The sequence below is a fragment of the Rhinichthys klamathensis genome, unplaced genomic scaffold, assembly GCF_029890125.1.
Source record: "Rhinichthys klamathensis goyatoka isolate OS25496 unplaced genomic scaffold, OSU_Roscu_1.1 h1tg000018l_1, whole genome shotgun sequence".
Classification (NCBI taxonomy): Eukaryota; Metazoa; Chordata; class Actinopteri; order Cypriniformes; family Leuciscidae; genus Rhinichthys; species Rhinichthys klamathensis.
Window position 1 is genome coordinate 3,444,237 of NW_026606569.1, and position 23,681 is coordinate 3,467,917.

The window sequence follows — 23,681 nt, forward strand, 5'->3', positions numbered from 1 at the left end:
GGCCCATTCGTTTTGTTTTGTTTTGCTTAATTGACGGCGCTAGGTTACTTCCAAATATATAACTTACTTTCAAGTATAGAAATTTGTACAATAAGGCTACTTATGAAAGTTTCCTTTATTTTTCAGTGCATTTGTTTTACAATAGCCTATGGCTATTATATCTATTATTGTAGTGGTGTAATGTAGACAGACACTGTAATTAAAAGAGGTTTGCATTTTTCTTTGTTCAATTTGCACACTGAATATGGGTTGGAGCTTTTAGTTTTGAACTCTTAAAGTGCACCAGATTGATGAATTTAACATTAAAATGCACAAAAAAATTCTTACGGGGGAAATACCCCCGAAACCCCCTTAACCTTGTAGCAGCCTAATAGATTAGTAATAATAGTAGGCCTAGAGGTGGTAGTTGTAATTTATCTACTACAAGTTATGGTCAGATAAAATATATTTGTACAATGCAACTATAAATATCCTTGAACGTTCTTTGTAGCATATGAACAATTTATTGTTGAAGTTTTTGAGTGAACTTTCGAGTGATTTCAATGTTAATTCAATGCAAAGACGCGTTACGCGCGTAAAAAATTCCTGCGGCGCGAATGAGGCGTAGAGCGCGGCGCGGTAGACGCGAATACGCCTCATTCGCGCGAATGGCGCGAATTGAGCGTTTGGCGCGTTAAGCGCGTTACGCGCGAATGTTTTATGTAGTGCTTTTTGTGCATTCTCGCGTTTGACGCAAATTCGCGTCTGCCGCCCCAGTTGAAAAATTTGAACTTCTGCGTCAATTCGCGCCGCGTTAACCAATCAGGAGCCTGCTTGCTTCACGTGGCAACGTGACATAATAAACTCCCGCTCGAATTCACTCATTCGAAATGGAGGAGAAATTAATTTTAGCTGTGAGCGGATACCCGGAGATTTACGACTCAACGTCGTACTTTTATCGAGACAGGAGTAAAAAGGACCTCGCTTGGAAGAGGATTAGTGAGGAGATTTTACAACCTGGTAAGTTTAAGATGTACAAAATTTTACTTTTGAGTCACGTTATTGACCTACTAACCAGCTAGCAGCTATTTTACAAATATTTTCCTGCTAAAATATACAACTAATTTTCGCTAACAAGATAATGTGTTTATTCAGAGGATTTCTGCCGTAAAAAGTGGAAAAGCCTCAGGGACACATACCTGAAGGAAAAGAGGAAGGAGACCGACAAGAGGAGTGGGTCAGCAGCAGGGTCTGGGAAGAGGTGGAAATTCGCTCAGATTTTGGGATTCCTCGACCCCTTCATCACCCCAAGGGAGACAACAAGTAATATGGAGGGGGTCGAGGCCCAGATCAGAGAGGACAACCACCTCGAGGACCAGGGACACCTAGGAGAACCATCAGGGGAGACAGTGATAGGTGTGTTTCCAATAAACCCAAATTACATGGCATATATGCTGTCATGTTTACAGATGAAGAAATGTAATCTCTCTGAGTATTGTTACCAACGTCCATTGTAACCAATGTATTAACATTTAATATTGTCTTGACAGAGCCATTTGATCAGAGAGAGGGTGGTCAAAGAACCCCCTCCTCTATTCCTGTCTCCCCAGTCCCTGGTCCCTCAGCCCCTGCTGCTGAACCTACAGGTGGGTGAAGGCAATAGTACAAACAATATTTCAACATGTTACGTGCACAAAACATTAGTCCCCTTACTAATAATCATTGTTTTTGTAAATGCAGACACAAATCCATTGCAATCTATGCAACCAATCATCTGCATACATACTTTTTAGTTACTGTTCATTTGCATGTTTATATATGTATATGTATAACTTTAATTAAAGTATAACTTTAATTACTTAATATATGTTAAAGCAAGTTCAAAACAATATCACACTTGCATTTAAGCACTGTCTATTTCACTCACACAGGCACAGATATTATTCTCACAAAATCTAGACAATTTTGTTTTTAAATTTAATTTTTTCACTGTGAACTTGAAAATCAGGTATCATCTTTCTGCCTTCTCATTGCACCGTGTGTTGTATTTTTTTATTTCACAGGCCAACAGAGGAGGAGAGCCCGTCGGCGGCCCCGTGAGCGGTCACATGATGGTCCGTCGGAGGTGGAACAGCAACTTCTTGCTGTTCTGGCGCAAACTCAGGCGCAACCTCCGGCGCAACCTCCGGCGCGACCTCCAACACCACCGCCACTGTCCGCAGACGAACACTTCCTCCTCGGCCTTCTGCCTTTTTTACAGAGCATGCCGCCTCACCTGAAAGAAAACATTAAATTTAAAATGTACAAATTATTAATGGAAAACAGCACCATTGTGCTAAATTTGGGTCCACCCAAATTCCCCCCCCCTCAAAAAAAAATGAGGCAGCAGGCTCTGCAGGAAACGCAGAACGCCCTCCTTCCTCTTCTCCTACATGTTGTTCCCTGTGGCTTTTCCACCTTCCAAGCGAGGTCCTTTTTATTACTGTCTCCATGTAAATAGTTTGCACATTATTTTTCTGTTCATATTGATTTTATTTCATTGGCCTTAATAAATTATTTTGCAATTTGACTAAATGCCTGGTGTGGTTCTATGCATAACAAAGCAAATCTTTTATCACAGAACTTCATTATTTATATACGAGACGTATTAATTTTGTATTGAATGTTATTTAGTCCATATCTAAATATAGATTATATGAAACATCATTGTAATGTAAAGACAACCAACATATTTTAGTGTATAAAAGTGGCTCAATGGTGTTGAGTGAGGGAAAAAAAAAAAGACAGGTTAATTACTTTTGGAGGCTGGCTCCATTTTATTTATTAAAAAATACTTAATACATGTGCATGTTGTGGACCTGACAGCCTGGAACTGATGCTGACAACCTGGAAAAAAATACTAAATATAATAATGGAAGAAAACAGTTTTTAGAAAGTTATGCTCTTTATAGGTTTGTGGGTGGCTCTTAAAAGAGCCGTTGTGGGGAAGTCATGAGTGAGTTTGTGGGAGGCTGAAACTGGGCGTGCAATTTTCCGGCCTGTGATGTCGCTAAGAAGATTCAGAACATTGTCAAAAGTAGTTCCATTCGATGACCGGGCCACAAGACCTGCTCGGCGTGAAAGTGACAAGATGGCACCCATTCGTGATGTTTGGAATTTATGGGTTGAGCGTCTTCCACTAATGTTCAACCCTGGCCTGGACAGAACAGTGGACGAGTGCCTGGTGCCATTTCGAGGTCGAAGCTCATTCAAGCAGTATATGCCCAGCAAGCCGGCGAAATATGGGATAAAAATCTGGGCAGGATGTGACGCCAGGACAAGCTATGCATGGAACATGCAAGTGTACACCGGCAAGCCTCGAGATGGTCAGCCAGAAAGAAATCAGGGCATGCGTGTGGTCCTTGATTTGACCACTGGACTTCAGGGACACACAGTTACATGTGATGTATCATATGCCCTTGGCCAGGAGCTCCTGTGAAGAAAGTTGACAATGGTTGGCACAGTTCGGAAAAACAAGCCTGAACTCCCACCTGCTCTTTTGACAACGAGAGACCGGGCTGTGTTTTCCTCTCTTTTTGCCTTCACTGAGACACACAATCTTGTGTCATACTGCCCCAAAAGGGGTAAAAATGTGCTGCTGATGAGCACATGCCACAAGGATGCCAAAGTGAGTGACGGAGGACAAGAAGCCTGATGTCATCTTGGATTACAATCGCTGCAAAGGTGTTGACGACAACTTTGACAAGGTATTTACAAATGTTATATTTTGATGCATTATTTTGCTAATTTTTATTCAAAGTTGGTGACAGAGTGAGTGGCATTCCTTTTGCCAGCAGATATACTAATTTGTGTGTTTGTTTGCAATATTGCAGATGGTTGCAAGCTACAGTTGCAAGTGTAAAACAAATCGTTGACCAATGGTTGTCTTCTCTACCATCCTGGATGAATCTGCCATAAATGCATTTGTGTTGTGGAGGGAGATAAATCCATCATGGGAGAGAGGGAAGAATTTCAAAAGTTGGCTCTTTCTAGAAGAGCTGGGGAAAGCTCCGGTGTCCCCACACATGGAGCGACGACAACGCCTGCCTCATGCACCAGCCTCTGCAGCAATACTGAAGAGAAAACAAGATTCTTCCGACGCTCCAGGCCCCTCCACTGAACATCCACCACCCAAAAGAAAAAGGTTTGTCCACAGGCCAAGGATTAAAAAACGGATAAACAGTGCGCAAACTGCAAGAGAGCCATTTGTGCTGCTCACACCGTGTACTTGTGCCAGATGTGCGTGGACTGATTTTTGTTCATGATACTTGTTCATTCACAACATTCTGGTCTGTGCTTTTTTTTTTACCATGTGCATTACGTAATATTTTTTTTGTAGCTTGTTATTGCTTTTCTGTTCAGTGTTCCGAATGTGATTATCAAAAATGTTATTTTTATTTAGTGTTCACTCTTCACTCCTGTTCATTTCTGCATATTGCTGTTGGTTTTATTATATATTATTTAATTCATTTCTCTAATTGTAAAGTTAATAAAAAAAAATTCACATTTGGTTCATTAAAATAAATAATATGCAACTACAATCTGACTCCAAGTCTTGTCCTTTAGGTGTTTCTTATGTGGCATTTTCCCGTCAAATTTCTGTGGTATTTTGTAAAAACGGACATTTCAAAACGCATCAAAAATTACCAAAATTCTTCTTTTTGAAAGAATATTTATTTTTAATGTCTTTTATAATGTTTATACATATACATTCACAAAATGTATTACAAAAGTTATGATATGAGCAGCTGGCCACATCCAGTAAAATGAATGGATCTCTATTGCCCTCTGCTGAGTATCTATGGACAAAATAATTTCTCACTCTATTTATTCTCACTGTTTCTCCCGTAGCTCTCTCTACTCACTATTGTACCTGTTACATTGTCGCGGTTCTACTCTCCACAGTTTAGCACAAACTTTGATCTGTGCTTTGCTAAACTATGCTCACACTTGCACTTGGATCAACCATTATCTGACCTGGATGCGGATTAATATCTCAGCCTTTTAAATTCTGCCTGGCTTTAGGTAGCAAATGTGACTTAAGCCCTTAAACCTCACAAGTGCAAACCAAAAACTGAACTGTGGCAAAACTCTGACACTCATGACCAAAGACAAATTTGTAGAAAGGCTGAACGCAAATGGAAACGGGACAGGCTACATGTCTCATTCCAAATGTTCAAAGACTCTCTTACTTCATACCAGAATGCTGCTAAGTCTGCGAAGGCTGCTTATTTTTCTAATTTAATTGAATCCAATCACTCTAACCCAAAGGTCATCCAGTCTGTTGTAAATCTATCTGTTAACACATTGTCTGTTGCCTCAGATGCTCTATGTGAAGACTTCCAAAGTTTTTTTATCAACAAAATCACTAAATTAAGACTTAGTGTCTGCCCCAATTTATCTGTTCCCCCCAATCTCGACACCTGCTTCTGTTTTTTGTGAGGTTTTTGATCCTATCAACCTCCAGACACTGAAGGACGTGATTGTCAAGCTCAAACCTTAATTTTGTCCTAATGATATCATTCACCCGAGATTTTTTAAATTAATCATTGATTCGGTTGGGCCAGGTATGGTCACTCCTCTGCTCAAGAAGCCTTCAATAGATTGTTCGGTTAAAAAAAAAAACTATCTCTGTCTTACCTTTCATTTCTAAGCTATTAGAGAAAATTGTGCTGGATCAACTCCAACAATTTTTGTCAAATAATGTTTTAGGACTGCCCACAGCACTGAGTCTGACCCTCCTGAGAGTTCTAAACAATATTTATCTCTATACTGATTCTGGAGACACTGTGGTTCTTGTTCTCTAAGATCTTTCTGCAGCTTTTGATACCATTGACCACCCTACTCTTTTAGCTAGACTAGAGACTTGGGTGGGTCTAAAAGCTTCTGTTCTGACATGGTTTTAGTCATACCTGTTTTTCCAGCTCCGCTCCGCTATTCTAAGGAAACATGGTGTATCATTTCATTTTTACACAAACGACACCCAAATTTATATTCCAATCAAGAGAAACAACCCTGTAGCATTAAATTCTCTTCTGCTATGCTTAGAGGAGGTGAAAGCATAGCTAGCCCAAAATTTCCTCTTTCTAAATGAAGACAAGACTGAGGTCATTGTTTTTGGCCCAAATGAAAATTCTCAGTGTATAAGGCCTGATTTAGAGAGTCTATCGGCTTTTAAATCCACAGAAGTGCGGAACTTAGGTGTTCTTGACGACCAGCCTCTAAAATTTGACAAACACATTTCATCCGTAATCAGTTCTAGTTTCTACCAACTTTGTCTACTGTCTAAAATCAAAGGCTTTCTCACTCTGAAAACTCTGGAAATGACTGTTCATGCATTTATTATGTGTCGGCTAGATTACTGCAATTCCTTATATTGCGGTATATCAAGTTCTCAAATTGCCCGTCTTCAGTAAGTCCAAAATGCTACGGCCAGACTTATAAGTGTCGCAAATATGACCACATCTCTCCGATTCTCAAATCTCTGGCAGTTCGACAGAGAATAGATTTTAAAATTCTACTCTTTGTTTTTAAATCTCTACATAACATAGCTCCTGCCTATCTCTCTGAACTCGTTCATCCTTACACTCCGTCCAGAAGCCTAAGATCCCACGACCAGGCTCTGCTGGTATTCCCTCGCGCTAGACTCAAGCATAGAGGGGAGCGTGCATTTGCGGTGGCAGGGCCACGACTCTGGAACACCATGCCTCTAGAGATTAGAACGGCCCCTACCCTGTCTTTCTTCAAGTCTCTGTTAAAAACCTACCTGTTCTCTTTAGCATATTGATCTATTTTATTAGGTTGGTTTTACTACTTTATATATTTGAGTCTGATACTGTTTTGCCACTTCTGTTTTACTATTTTATATTTGAGTCTGCTACTGTTTTGCCACTTCTGTTTTACAATTTTATATCTGAGTCTGATACTGTTTTGCCAATCATGTCTTTCCATTCCATATTTGAGTCTGATAATGCTTTGCCACTTCTGTTTTACTTTTTTATATTTGAGTCTGATAATGTTTTGCTACTCCTGTTTTAAGGTTGCCCTTAGCTTTGCTGCTTTTATTTGTGTTTTATGTGTTATGCAGGTATTAATTTCTTTATATGGTTGTTTAGTAAAGCACTTTGGTCAGCCTAGTGGCTGCTTTAAATGTGTTATATAAATAAAGTGAACTTGAACTCAAAGTGAACTTGTGTCTAGGCACAGGTCCACCATCTGATCTGGATATGGCCCGGATCCGGCTGGCTACAGTAAACCTTGGAATAAACAGAAAGACTAACATTAGCGTAGATGCCATTCTTCTTATGATATAACGAGTACATAATGTAGTGTTCATGAGCTAATGAGTTGAATCAGGTGTGTTTGATTAGGGAGACAAAGAAAACGTGCAGTGTTGGTGGGTCGCCAGGACAGGTTTGGGAACAACACTGCACGTTTTCTTTGTTTCCCAAATCAAACACATCTGATTCAACTCATCAACTCATTAACATGTGATAATGAGCTGATTAGTTGAATCAGGTGTGTTTGATTAGGGAGACAAAGAAAACGTGCAGTTTTGGGGGTCCTCCAGGACAGGTTTGAGAACCACTGCTCTAACCCATCCAGCCCCACTGGTGCAGACACGGCAGAAGCGACACCTGTACGCATTTCCCCCGATTACTCTGCTCCTGGGAGTCCTGAAAAGGGTCAGATGGGACGGAGTCAATCTACTTCTAGTAGCCCAGTTTTGGCCGGCCCGAGTACGATTCACAGACATAGTATTGCTCCTGGAGGGCCCTCCGTGGGAGATGGCCATCAGGATGGACCTGGTTTCTCAGGCGGAGGGCTCATATTCCACCCTTGTCCAGAGCTGTGGAAACTGTGGGTCTAAGCTGGTCTGTCGGCAGTGGTTGAGACCATACTCAGCTCCACAGCTCCATCCACAAGGAAATTGTACGGCCTGAAATGGAGGGTTTTCACGAACTGGTGTAGAGAGAGTGCTGTGGATCCAGTTAACTGCCCGGTGGCTTCAGTACTGGAGTTCTCCAGAATCAGTTCTCTGCTGGTCTTACCCCGTTCACTCTTAAGGTGTACGTGGCTGCCATTGTTGCTTTACACACTCTTTTAAGTCACGGACCCTTGGGGAGGCACCAGCTGGTTGTATGGTTCCTCCGTGGTGCATGGAGAATGAGGTCTGCGACCCGGGTAGCCCCCTTCAAACCTATGTAGTCAGCTGCAGCCAAGAACCTCACACTCAAGGTAGCTTTTCCTAGCCACCCTTCGCTAAGAGTAGGAGATCTCCAGCCCCTCTCTATATCTCCTGAGTGCCTGGAGTTTGCTCCTGCTATCTTGCATCCCAGACCGGGCTATGTGCTTAAGGTGCGTTCTAACATGCCATGGCCTATGGTTTTGCACGCTTTTTATCTCCCACCTCATTAGACGGCGCAAGATGAGAGACTTAGAGCGCTTAATATCTACATTCAGAAGTCATCTTAGTGGAGGAAGTTAGATCAGTTGTTGGTGTTTTTCGGGTCACCTAGGAAGGTGTTCCCCGCTTCAAAGCATAGCATCAGCAATTGGATAGTTCAAGGTATTTCCCTGGCCTATCAGGTGCGCAGTCTGCCTTCACCTTTGCCACACCTATCCAAGAGGTCTGTGATGCGGCTAGCTAGGCCACTGCACACATTCACAAGATTTTACAGTCTGGACCTCTCTAATATACGTTGGGTGCACGAGTGCTCTCATCCTAAGTTGTGCCTGAGACAGCTTCACATTACGGCAGGCAGGGTTCGTTGTGGCATAGAGGGTATTAGTTCCCCAAGTGTCATCATCGACGCAGTGCTAGTTCACTCGAAAGGGAACGTCTCGGGTTAAGACTTTGCCACGCCTTCCCCTGCCTGGGCCGGCATCCCTTTATTTAGCTTCCGTGTATGCATTCACACATTACGTATGACGCATATGACGCAGCACCAATCAGAATTGGATTAGTTTCATTCATACTTCTACGTTACGCTGGGGGCATTCCCCAAAGTGTCGTCATCAACGCAGTGTCTCGTTCCATTCTCAGGGAACAAGGGTCACAGTCGTAACTAGGGTTGGGTATCGGTTGGGTTTTATCCGATACCAGTACCTACTCTGTATTTTTTAAACGGTTCCGGTGCTTAAACGGTTCTTGAAACGGTACTTAAGAAAACGAAACCGCACACACTTTATAAAAAAATAATACCCTTTTATTTACAGGGCCAAACTGGACACAATATTAACTTAAATCTTTAAACAATATAAATACAAGTAACATATGGTAATAATAAAACCAATATAAAAAAAAAAAATTACATTACATTTTACACATTTACATAATATCAAATAAAATAATATTGTATCAAACAATGTAATAATACTGGAGATGAATAGAGATTACTAGCAGGCAGAGCTGCCAACTCTCACGCATTGACCGTGAGACTCACGCAATTGACCCTTTTCACACGCTCTCACGCCACACATCCATTTTCTCACGCAGAGAAAAATCGCGGACAAAGAGGACACCGACAGACAAGACAGAGAAGGTTACTTTTGATATGGAACAAATCCACAGCTGTCAGATTCTGTCGATATTTTTACGAGATTCACACAATAAATAACGTTTTGGCTCTTTGAAATGTGACAGATCGCTGTAGCGCGTCAGTTCAAACGGTACGTGATACAGCAGCCTACAAATCCACTGCTTCTTAGCTACGCAGCGTTGAGTGAACCTATGAAAGAGAACATCTCTGGTTACTGGTGTAACCTATGTTCTCTCAATAGGGAACGAGACGCTGCCAAGCTCCTCGCGCTGCCGACCAGCTTCCTTTTTCGGCAGAGAAATCTGAGGAGCAGATGGCGCGCGCGCCAACAAAATATGACGACGTAAGTGCGTCGAGGCGGCGCCCGCGCCATTAGCCAATGCATTGGCTTGATTCTATATGGGATTCAGACTATCGGCACACCCAGAGGGCCTTCTGACGCGTAATTTTACACGTGAAATGCAGCCAAACCTTGCGAGCAAGAGCGCGCATGCGAGACAGAAGAGACTGTGCGTGTGTGTGTGCCTAATTAAGTCAGGCACCGAAATCAGGCACCGAAATTGTCGTTCTTATTCGGTCTGGTTACTACCGTTTACGTCGGAACCGGTTCCCTATTGGCACCGAGTTTCGGTACCCAACCCTAGTCGTAACCCAAGAAGTTTTCCACAACCATTTAGATCAAAAGGTCGTAAGCACTTGTACATCAAAATCAAGGAAGCTGTAAGTGTGGTCTACAAGACCTCGAAGAAGAACACTGTATCATCCTTTTCTGTTATAATAGTCGGTGGGATAGCTTGCTGTACGATTGGGATGTACGAGCCATCCAAAGCCCCAGCACACATGGGGAATCCTGTCTTCCTCTCAAATCCTGTGATGATGGCTTGGACTTCAGGGACAGTTTTTGGCCTCTTCACAAAAACCCTCCTGAGTTTACTCAGTGTCTCACACACCTCCCAGAAGATATTACAGGCGGTGCTGGTTCCAATACCAAACAGGTTGGCAACGTGGAACTTAACATTACTGGCAAGCTTGTAGATGTTAACTGCTACCCTCTTCTCTAGAGGTACTGGACCCAACATGTTGGCAGTTTGGCGGTTGATGTAATATTATATATATCACAGGACCTCCGTTTTCGGCAAAATATGGTAGGTCATTTGCGGGGAAATTATTTCTTTACAAATTACAGACATGGACGATTTGCACGGGATTAAGATCACAGACAACCTCCGCAATTATTACAAATGACTAGAGGTCACCAGGTAATACGTATGCATGCGAATAGGGCTAAAGGCTGTTCTTTTATTGATATTTTATCATGTTGTAGAGTTGACAAAAACTATGGACTTCGGTAAAAAAGTCTGTACTGAAATTTTTAAATTGTGATGCTTTGAGTGGAATCGTACCAGCCTCTCATTGACCATTGTGTTCACGTGCTCATCGCATATGTCTGTGATTGGCTACAATGATCAACGCACGGGAGGGTTTGAGAGCACAAGGAAGTGTTTGAAAGCATTTTAAAAAACAGGAGCGGGAGCATTTGAAAGCACAAGCATGAGTCTATCAGCAGACTGGTCTGCTGATAGACGCCTGCTTTCAAACGCTCTCGTCTGTATCTGTGTAAGGGCTCGGTGAAGAGCGTTATTGATGTATATTTATTTTTTCATTGTAGCCAATTACAGACAATACAAAATCCAATGAGCGCATGAGTACAATCACGCAGAGGTGTTTACGATGCCGCTCAATAGCACTCAAAGCGTCACATTTGTAAAAGATTTAGTACCGAAATCAGTACTTTTTGACAACTCTAGTGTTTTTTGGGGTTTTTTTATATTTGCATTTGTGGGACGCCTATCTTGGCCAGGACACTCCTGTAAAAGAGATTTTTAATCTCAGTGAGGTCTTCTCCTGATAAAATAAAGGCTAAATTAAATATGCATTGACAGTTTTTATGGATCACCTCACATCATTGCCATGTGAATAGCGCGCACTGTCCGTAGGTTTTCACATTAGCAGTAATGAGCTAACACAAGAACGACTGGAAATCTCTCTTTTATTGTTCATCTCTGTGTGACAAGTATTCGATGAGTTTTGTTTTTGTGAAGCGCACCAGAAAAAAGTTCACAGAGACAACAGAAAGCACACTCTGTTTTCTTTATTTTACAAAGCACAATGTTTTGCTTTGTGAGTGAACACCTACACCTAAAGGTAAAATCCTTTACAGTTTCGCATGAAGTATGGCTTTTATCTGTATGACCATAAATGCCAGAGTATTTTAAGTCGATTTTGCTGCTATAATGTGAAAAAAGTCCAGCCGAATGCTCTGGTGTGTTAGTCGACCCCAGAGGGTTCAGGTGTCCTTTTAGGTGTTAGTTTAGATTGAATATTTTTCAACACTTCATGAGTGAATTCTCAAGTGGCAATTAAGGGTTCTTTTATGTTTGAAGCTCTTTCCACACTGATCACATGTGGGCTTTTCTCCTGTGTGAATGTTCATATGATAACTAAGGGTTGTTTCTGTTGTGAAGCTCTTCCGACACAGTTTGCATGTCTCCAGTGTGAATTCTCATGTGGACTTTAAGGTTTCCTTTTTGATTGAAACTCTTTCCACACTGTTGGCAGGTGTACGTCTTCTCTCCATTGTGAATGTTTGTGTGTTTTTTAAGGTTTCCTATATCAGTGAAGCTCTTTCCACAAAATTTGCAGGTAAAAGGCTTCTCTCCAGTGTGAATTCTCATGTGGCCATCAAGATGTCCTTTTTGAGTGAAACTCTTTCCACACTGTTGGCAGGTGAACGCCTTCTCTCCATTGTGAATTCTCATGTGGACTTTAATGTTTCCTTTATCAGTGAAGCCCTTTCCACACAATTTGCATGCAAAAGGCTTCTCTTCAGTGTGAATTTTTACATGTCTGTTATGGCTGTTTTTTCTTGTGAAACTCTTTCCACACTGATTACATTTGAATGGCTTCTCTCCATTGTGAAATCTCATGTGGACTTTAAGGGTTCCTTTTTGAGTGAAACTCTTTCCACACTCTTGGCAGTAGAACGTCTTCTCTCCAGTGTGAATTCTCATGTGGCCTTTAAGATATCCCTTTTGAGTGAAACTCTTTCCACACTGTTGGCAGGTGTACGTCTTCTCTCCATTGTGAATGCTCGTGTGTTTTTTAAGGTTTCCTATTTCAGTGAAGCTCTTTCCACACAATTTGCAGGTAAAAGGCTTCTCTCCAGTGTGAATTCTCATGTGGCCATCAAGATGTCCTTTTTGAGTGAAACTCTTTCCACACTGTTGGCAGGTGAACGCCTTCTCTCCAGTGTGAATTCTCATGTGGACTTTAATGTTTCCTTTATCAGTGAAGCCCTTTCCACACAATTTGCATGCAAAAGGCTTCTCTCCAGTGTGAATTTTTACATGTCTGTTACGGCTGTTTTTTCTTGTGAAACTCTTTCCACACTGATTACATTTGAATGGCTTTGCTCCAGTATGAATTTTAATGTGGACTTTGTCTCGTTTTTCAGTGAAACTCTTTCCAATCTTTTGAGGGATTTTTTGTGAGGAAATCTTTTCAGTCTGTGAGCAACTAAAAGAGTTTTCTCCAGTTATGAAATCATGATCTTTCCCATACTGATCTTTCTCTTCCATTTCATTTAGTTCTTGACTCTCCAATTTAAGTGCCGTCAGATCTAAAAGAGACAACTACAAGTTAACCAAAGTTTAATGCCACAAAACAACAGACATAAAGACATTAATTGGGCGGACCATGGCCTGTCTCACCGTCGCTGAGAGACACCTTTGGCTGACGTTATCGGATATGCCGGACTCGGAGCGCTCTGTGTTCCTCGACGCGCCCATCTCCCCAGCTGGCCTCTTTGGTTCATCCATCAAAGATTTCGCGGATAGATTCGCCGAGGTTCAGAAGACGTCACAGGCTATGAGGCACTTCCTCCCGAAGCGCTCTAGTTCCGCAGCAGGTCGCTCAAAACAGCTGTCTGCTCGAAGCTCTCAGCCACAGCCGCCGCCCGCCACTGCCGCTTCACAGCGCCGTCAAGCCCGGGACCAGAGACCACGCTCTCGCTCTGCTGCCCGCCGCCCCCCTCCGCATGGGCCCCTGCCGAATATTGAGATAAAACCCGAGGCCCCAAAGTCTTCCTAGCCCTCCTAGGAAAACGACGGTGTTCAGGTCTCGCCGCGGCCAGACTTCCACCAAAGCTTTTCGCTCGTTCAGTTCCAGAGAATGCGACTGTTCCAATGTATTCTGCAGTAAACAAGTCGGTACCGCGGCCCGCTTGCCTGTACACAAACGCCGTTTTTACGGCGACCCAGATGAATCACATAAAGAGTGTAATTTCTGGTGTCCCGGCCACGGCCGATGGTGTTATGAGTGTAATAAAAATGCCCACAACCCAGTGTTCATTTCTACACACAAACACAGCCCGCCACAATACAGGGCTCGCACAAATAAAATCGACTCATGTCGATTGTGTATTAAATGTAGTGAATGGGCCCACAACCCAGTGCCCACAAACACTACACACTGCATGTCCCACGGTTTCTGTAAAAACAAAACCAACACACATACAGTCAGCTCAGGCCGACGGTGTTTTCAGTGCAGTAAATGTGGCCACTGTCTCACGCCCACATTCACTCACAGACATAAGCCCCACGGGGCTCGCCCCGCTCTCTCTCTCTCAGCACACTGCTATAAGGGAATTGAGCGCGGCCAGGCTGCCCGCCGTGATCGAGCTGAAATAGCGAAACTATTGAGCAAAGGGGCCTTTATCTTAAGCTCAGAGCGAAGGGGGCTTATACAGCAGATATTTTCTGGTACCGAAAAAAGACGGGGGTCTCAGACCCATTCTGGATCTAAGACAGCTAAACAAAGTGCTTGTGAAACGCCAGTTCAGAATGCTCACAACCAGGAAAATCCTCGCGCAGATTTGCCAAGGGGACTGGTTTATGTCAATAGATCTGAAGGACGCATATTTTCAAATACAAATAGCGTCACGTCACAGGTGATTCTTGAGATTCGCCTTCGAGGGCCAGGCATATCAATACACAGTCCTACCGTTCGGCCTGTCCCTAGCACCCCGTACATTTACAATGTGCATGGACGCGGCTCTCGCACCCCTGAAACTTCGGGGCATGCGAATTTTGAACTACTTGGATGATTGGTTGATTCTAGCTCGATCATATTCAGAGCTCATAGAACACAGGACCATATCACTCGAGCATCTCGAGAATCTGGGTCTCAGAGTCAATTGGGCGAAAAGTTCGCTGTCTCCCAGTCAGAGAATATTTTTTCTGGGCACAGAACTGAACTCGCTTTCTATGACAGCGCGGCTGTCGCCAGAGCGCAGACTGAACATTCAGCGCATCATGAAATCCTTCCGCTGTGGCAATATAGTCCCGCTCAGAAGGTTTCAGAAAATGCTGGGTCTCATGGCCTCAGCATCATCAGTACTCCAGTTGGGTCTGCTTCGCATGCGCCCACTGCAGTTATGGCTAAAAGCACGAGTACCACCTCGGGCATGGGCCTCCGGTCTGTTTTGCCTCAAGGTCGTTTAGAAATGCATCAAAGCTCTGAAACCTTGGAGAGCACTCGACTGGTACCAGTCAGGTGTAAACCTGGGGACTTCCTCGAGTGTGAAAGTGGTGTCCACGGACGCCTCCAACTCGGGATGGGGAGCGCTGCTCGAGGGCAGACCGTTCTTTGGCCAGTGGTCAGAACGAGAGAAGCTCCTACACTTAAACTGTCTAGAAATGATGGCAGTCGACAACGCGCTGAGGCGTTTTTGTCCCCGAATAAAAGGTCACCACGTCTTGGTCCGCTCTGACAACATGTCAGTGGTGGCCTACATAAATCGCCAGGGTCAGGTCCCGAAACCTTTACAGGCTGACGGAACGCCTCCTGGTCTGGGCTCAGCACAATCTGCGCTCATTAAGAGCAGCACATGTGCCTGGTCACCTGAATTTGGGACCAGACAGACTGTCCAGAAACAATGTTCCAGCAGGAGAATGGTCTCTGCACCCGCAGACGGTCCTACTGCTGTGGGAGACATTCGGCAGAGCGCAGGTAGACCTGTTCGTGTCCCAAGAAAACGCTCACTGTCCGAAGTTTTTCTCCAAGAGCAGGAATGCGCTGGCCCACGTCTGGCCCCGCTACCCGCTCTATGCGTTTCCCCCTGTCTCGCTCCTGCCTCAGGTATTGGAACGAATCAGGGAAGACGGATGCTCAGTGCTGCTTGTGGCTCCGCTCTGGAAAAACCAAGCTTGGTTCCCAGTTCTGATGCAGCTGACGAGCACTGCCCCATGGCCAATACCGACGAGGAAAGACCTCCTCTCTCAGGCCAAGGGCTCGATTTGGCATCCTCGCCCGGAGCTGTGGTCCCTACACGCATGGGCCATCAACGGGTACCCGCAAACCTCCCGGAGGGAGTGTTAAACACGATCAAGCAGGCTAGAGCGTCGTCTACTAGACGACTCTATTCCTCAAAGTGGTCTGTGTTTTCTGGCTGGTGCAAAGCCCGAGGCTTTTCGCCCTTAGACTGCGGGGTTACGGAAGTTCTCACCTTCCTTCAAGAGCTATTGGATAAGGGCAGAACCCCATCCACGCTCAAAGTTTACGTGGTGGCCATAGCGGCGTTTACAAAACCCGTGACTGGCCAGTCACTGGGGAAGAACGATCTGGTCATCCGCTTCCTTAAGGGAGCTACGAGGCTGAATCCTCCCAGACCCCCCTCAATCCCCATATGGGACCTTTCCACGGTTCTGGAAGCCATGAAAGGTGCCCCGTTCTAGCCAATCCACTCGTCGGACATGAAACATCTGCCATTCAAGACAGTGTTTCTTATGGCTCTTGCTTCAGTGAAGCGCATAGGGGATTTACAAGCGCTCTCAGTAAGCACAACGTGTATGGAATTTGGGCCAAATGACTCGAAAGTCATACTCAAACCAAGACAGGGATATGTGCCTAAATCCCTCAACACACCGTTCAGGGCTCAGGTTATTTCCCTGTCTGCCCTGCCGGTTTACAACAAGGAAAAAGACGCGAGTTTCCTTTGCCCAGTCAGGGCATTAAGAGCTTATGTGTCTCGCTCGTCTGTTTTCAGACAGACTGAGCAGCTCTTCGTTTCGTTCAGCGGACGTGCTAAGGGACTAGCCGCATCGAAACAGAGCCTATCCAGATGGATAGTTGATGCCATAGTGCTGGCATACACGTCAAAAGGCGTGAAGTGTCCTTTAGGTGTCAGAGCACACTCCACGAGAGGCATGGCCTCGTCGTGGGCTTGGTCTAGCGGGATTACCTTACAGGATATCTGTATGGAGGCAGGCTGGGCCTCCCCGTCTACATTTATAAGGTTTTATAACCTAGAGGTTCCCGCCTTACAGGCTAAACTACTTTCGGTCTAAAATCAGTATTGTCTGCCCCGTTGCTTCGGCTCAGAATACTGCAACCGCTTGAGCACCGCTCGCTGATCGTTAAAATTACTCCATGGGCAGAAGTAAGACCCATACTGTTACACAGTTCAGGCCGAACATTTTCACCCTGACTGTGTGGAACACTGTTGATGTGATTAGCTCCCTTAGGACGCTAAATTATTGGGAATTACGCTTCTAGCCTCTCTTCTCAGACTCTTTGTGAGTCCCTGGTGATTATGCACTATATGAGCCCCGGGCACCTGCCCTTGGGACTTTGGTGTTGGATCCCAGCACGCACAGCGTTTTACACTGTGTTCCCCTAGCGTAAGATATTACGCAGTACGAGAGAACCTCTCGTAAGAGAACCTAACGTAACCTCGGTTCTTTCTAGAAGAGGGAACGAGTACTGCGTATCTTTGCCGTGCCTGCAACACGCTCTGGTTTGCTTCGGCGATGAAAAACCAGATTATATTAGCCCATCGAGCTATATTTATAGGCCCAGGCCACGCCCGCTTAGGCGGGAGGTGACGTAGTGACGATCTGACGTCACCAAGGGCCTCTCTCGATAGGCTGCTGCAGTTGCCTCAGGACAGCCAATAGGCACGCGAGCATGCTGCCGCAACGCGTTTTACATTAATTCAAAATTAAGGATAATTTTTGGCTTCAATATCCCGTGGAAAAGAGGTTTTCCCTAGCGTAAGACATTACGCAGTACTCGTTCCCTCTTCTAGAGAGAACCGAGGTTACGTTAGTAACCGAGTATGTTTATATTCACTAAAGAAATAACTTCCTTGAGAATACTCTACATATTTTTGTGTAATTGACTGCTTAGGCACGTATTGTTCGTGTTTCACTCTTTTAAACTCTTTTAAATATCAAGCACGGCTACATTTTACGACAGTCACATTACATGAATCGACTGATTTTGACATTAACTCTTTCCCTGACATTGACAAGATTTTCCATCATTCATTACACAACACTTTTTCCGCCATTGACAGAATTTTACGGCAATCTTTGTTTTCACTGTTATACGGTAGGGGGCGCTATTACGCATCTTCTGAAAGAGAACAGAATCTCCCGATCAAAACACAGATGAAGAAGAAGAGATGAGCGATAGCAGCAGTGATCAAGTATATTTTAACCTAGTTATAAGACACACAAACTACTCTGTTTTGATCATCGTTCTGAAACTGAACCAGATGTTAAAACTTTTCCTCAGCTTTTTGTTCAAAATGTAGCTTTTTTAATGAAACTGACCCAACATTCAAGGGTTGATAATAAAAGCAGATTCCGTTCATTATTTTGACATAAAGGCCTATTCAGATATTCATTCGTCAAAATATTCTGGAGGCGTTGTCTCATTTTTTTTAATAACGCGGGCAGGGAAAGTGTTAAGGGGGACCTAAAGCTTGAAAATGAAAGAAACAAAATGTGGCAACTCGCATGCTTCATTAATTTATTTTATTTGCGTTAGTGCTGTAGGTAATCACAGTATGCTGTTATACAGCCATATCGCATGACTACGAGTGTGATATTGCGTTTTAACATCAGTTTGACGGCACAAGTGTGTAAATAAGAAACAACACCAAAGTATCTTTAAAAACTGTTTACTTGTGTAAAACTACTTCAAGTTGACAGTTGAGCCATTTCTAAAATGTCCCTTTAGCAACGAAGTAATTCGCTTCATTGAAGCTTTTTTATTTTGTAGAGTATTACGTGAGAAAGATCGACTAAACGAGTGTTTTGCCACTTTTTAGTGTTTTGTTTTTTTCATTCTTCAGTTTAATGTCCATAATATTATATGTATTATAAAAAATGAGTCTGAATGTCTGCTGAGGAAAGCGATATCTTTGTCCTTTAAAAAGTTAAGGGGATTTCCCATGACATCGCTACACAACTTGTTTACAACCAGTCCCTTTCAATTTGCTACTGACTCACTCAAAGACAGTCTTTGCCTCCATCTAATGGTGTAATGATGTAACTTTCACTGAAGTCCATATCACGATCACTATTGGACAATTTCTCAATAAACCATATGATATATATAAAATAATATTTATTTAAATTAACTACTAGTCATTATAGAAGAAAATAGGAAATAAACACAAGCAAACAATTCAGTCAAATGTACAAAAGCAGTACTCTAGCAAAGGATTCAAGTTAAAAATAGCCTAAATATAAAGTTATGAAACTTAATCTTCCCCTTATGCCAAAGATTGCCCGTTTGATATCCCCCCAAATGAATTATATCTCATGTTTAACCACAAAGTACATAAGAGCCAGTGGCAAATTATATGTTTATATATGAGTCACATATTTGACGTCTAAATAACTACAATCTCGCCTAAAAAATTCTTATAACTACCTTCCATAAAACATTAGTAATTTGTAAAAAATATGGTGGATTTGCTTGACCGCCATGACAGTCTGAGTAAGCGGAGTGATACAAGCTGTGAAACGGTTCCAGTGCTGAGCCCTTTTCTTGATGCCTTACCCCTGTTAGACACTTATAACTGACTAATTTATGTATCATTATTACATATATTTTTACACATTTTATTGTTTTACTTCAGGACTTTGTAATTTTCATTTATTATTTTATTTGTATGTTTAACCATTTTGGGGTTCTATAATTGTGCATTTCATTTACTTATATTTTCTTTTTTTCTCTTTTATGTTCTTGTTAATTGTTACGCTGAGAAAAAGGAATGTGCTAATACTCCGAGTGCATTTACATATTTCACACTTTTATGTATATTCCCAATAAATATATCTTTACATAAAAATAGGCTAAGTAGATATTGGGTTTAATGTTACTCAAAATCATTTTTTAAGGCAACTTCTGTATTTGGCCTAATTTAAAGCGCTCAGTGTCAAGTAAAACCACTTTAATTAAAACTCACTTAAAAAATATATCACTCAATGTAGAGGTGGACATTTTAATAAGGATCAAATGACTGAGTTCAGCTTTGAGAATGAAACCAACCTGTGTGTTCCTCAGTTTCTTCTTGTTTCACACTGAATATTTCTTCAATCTTCACGTCTTCAATCTCCTCTTTAATAAAAGCCATCTTTATAAAAGTCACGTGGATCTCAGTCACTTCACCAGGAGTTTTTCCTCTGTTTATGAACACTTCGTCCTATTTAAGATGAGAATAATTAACAGAAAGAAAAACACTCTAAACTAAATCTCTGAGAGCGTCTCAATCAGATCTAGTTCAGTAGTTCAGTTCACTGGTAAGAGAGTCAGTCAGAGAGAGAGTTAATGGACTTTAATCACCCATTAGACAAAAACTCATAAAACACTATTTACAAATGATTGTAAATTTACAATATTATTACAAATTATCACAAGATCACACATTACACAGTAGGTTCATATTTTGAAATTTTATGCAATATTTATTAATTTGTAGATTATATTTAGTAAAAGTTCTGTTTTCTGTTACTCATGTATGGATTTGCTTTACTCACAAAATAACGTCCATTAATGTTAGATAACGCAATATAAAATTACATTCAATATGAATTAATTTATTTTACATAGCTTGTAAAAACGATTAAATTGCCTAACCAGTTAGCATAGATTTAAACACTTTAAATGCTTAAAACACAAACCTTTCTTTAGCCGAATCACAACAGATGCAGGAAAGCGGCGCAGCCTTATGACGTCACATCTCCACTCCAAAATAAAAGTCCTGTTCACACACTAAAATCAGAAATGTGCATAGAATTCTCACACACATAATAAAACATGTATCAACAGCGTTCAGAGTTGAATTCTTGGTGAAATACATATTTAAATTAATGTTGATCAATGATAACTACCAGTTTGAACTACATCTAATATGTGAGATTCTGTAAATGGTTAAACTAATGTTTGTGTGCAGAAACCATTTAAGGAGTCGAGAACTTTTTTGTTTGATGCATTTTTTAAGAGCTTTATTAAAAACAAAGGTATGTCAATCTAATTAAACAATCATAAACATTATTGTGACAATAAAATAAGATACAACATAAATGTATGTTTGCTCAGGTTCAGATTGCTATTAAAAACTCAGTAACACTTGATATTAAGGTTCCCTTTGTAAAGGGTTTATAAAGGTGTTTTTTAATCACTAATAACTCATTGACAAAAGCATTATAAATGGTTGATTTATTATAACATAACTGCATGAATAAAAAGGGTGACTAACACAATACCTGTCAAATTGTGAGACATTTTAACATGTTATAAATGCTTAATGTATTTATTCACACTTACTTTACTCAAAACCAGATTTATTTTGTGATGCAGCAAAAATAGTGAGACTGAAGGGTGTTGTATTTGTATTTTCTCATTAATATCACATGACTGCCACATTTCTTACTATGTTCTAACCAGAAGTTTCTCAATCTCTTAATAAAACTGTTCTTCCATTAAGATGAAATTATAAAACTTTATTTTGAAAAACAATACACAAGATCACAACCATAACTTGATGAAATATTAATAATAAAAATCTTAATTAGTTCAATTTATATTAGTTACCAGTGAACCTTAATGTAAAGTGGACACCTGTGAATTTTACATTTATGAGTAACAAACATTAATAACCTGTGAAAGTAAACCGTAATGTAAATTGCACACCTGTGAACCATTTATTCATGAGATACAAACATTATAACATGTAAAAGTGAACTTTAATGTAAAGTGGTGTCACGGTTATGCTGCATAAACGCGCACAAAAACGAAGATAAAATTAATAATATCCACAACATATTTTGCTAAATAAAATTGTGTCAGAAGAATTGCGCGATAACTTATTTTTCTGTCTGTATCATCTCAGGTGAATTTAGCGTTTCCAGGCGTTTTCCAAAAGTTTCTCATCCACACTGAAACGTCAGGGGAACGTGTGGATGGAGAGCGTTTTTAAACGAAAACGCCGTTTTCAAATGTATCCGGATTAATGTAGACGTAGCCTAATACACAGCTGACAGTGATGATGAATCAAATTAGTAACTATGACAAAGGCGAAAAAATGGTGCAAAACAAAAAAAATGTCCAAACAGCGTGATATTGTGACATCATTTCCCTTCCCGGAAGGCGCAACCTAGCGCCGTAACATAAGAGGTGAAGGAAGGAGGGAGCGTGGGGGATTGAGGGCTGAGGCAACACTTGACCCCTTTAATACTAACACTTTCTCTTCTATTCTATCCTATAGCCATTAAAAAAAAATAAAAGTACATATACTGCGTTAGACTAAACTGGGAAGGGTCATAGCACTTACATATTGTTGTCTTATTGTTAGTTTAAAGGTCCAATATGTAAGAATTTTGTAATAAAATATCCAAAAATCACTTGCACAGTGTGATATATTTCCTGCAGTTGTGTACTTACAATATCCCAAAAGTCTCCAAAGATTTTTTATTTCAGAGAAATTCCAATTTAAAATAAGTGGCCGTCCCGGAAAAAAATGTCGCCTGTCAATGACGCAATATCCGCGCTATCCTCGGTTTCCGCTCGAACTGCCATGCCATAGCCATGATGTAACCATGGCGACAGACGTGGACAACTGCGTAATGCGTAACGTTTACCGGCACAAAGTTCTTGTTTCGTTCAAACATAAACCATGGCAAGCAGACTTTGGGACAAACAAGGAGAACTAAAATGAGGATCAATATCAGCGTGGGGTTTTTGAGATGCCGAGAGCTCCACGTCCGCGACTAACTTGGACTCGACAGAGCTTCACGAGTCACGACTCGACAGCTTTATTAGACAGGTGAGCAAATGTACATAAAACAAATCAATGTTATATAACGTTAGCTCAACATGATGACATGTTAGAATATGTACGTTATTCTAATCTTGATCTAGCTGCTAGTTTCGTATAGAAAACGAACTAACACGTAGAATAACATTATAACTTTCAACACACATTTAAATGCCGTTTAGTGTGATAGTGTAACGTTAGACCAGCGTTTCTCAAAGTGTGGGGCGCGCCCCACTGGTGGGGAATGGAAACATGACAAGTGGGGCGCGACAAACGGGAGAAAATATGAGACACCCCTCGCTGCAGCCTGTAGCACGATGACGTAGCTGGATGGTCCAATACGTATTGGATGGAGGTGTGTTTTGCTGACGTCATATACGCATGCGCAGTGTCGATCTCTGGATTATAATTCGCATGCGCTGGTTTTAAGTGACATGTATGCTCAACATTGATATGATGTTCTAACCTGTGTAGTATAGTACTGCTAAATAGTTATAAGTAATTATTGATAAATAAGTAATTATTTACATACATATAATTATTTACTCGGTTGCTTATCCGAGTTTCAGACATAGACTATGCAAAATAGTTAATTTTACAACATTTTAAATCACATGATTTTAAACCTAAATTTGATAGATTAATAGCATGTCCTCAGCACCGCAAGTTTTTTGTTTTTATTTATGCGTGTATATAGAACTATTTTTTTTTTTTTTTTTTTTTAAAGCCATTTTATTTTATTCAGGTCACATTTGCTCTTAAGTGGAAGCAAAAATGAATCAAGTAGGCTAATTGTCTTTGTAATTTTAAAGGTACAATACAATAAAGTCTGTAAACATTTTAAAATACCAGTACACATTCATGGGAAAATGCAAAAATAATAACAGCATCAAGAAAATAAATCTTGTCAGATGTAAAAACAAAAACAAAAAAAAGTGCTTGATATTTTG

General features: G+C 41.5%; 1 pseudogene; it reads right to left on the reverse strand.

The window, feature by feature from the left end:
• Positions 1 to 20,239, reverse strand: part of LOC130071000 (zinc finger protein 160-like) — a 34,253-nt pseudogene extending 14,014 nt beyond the window's left edge.
• Positions 20,240 to 23,681: the final 3,442 nt, after the last annotated feature.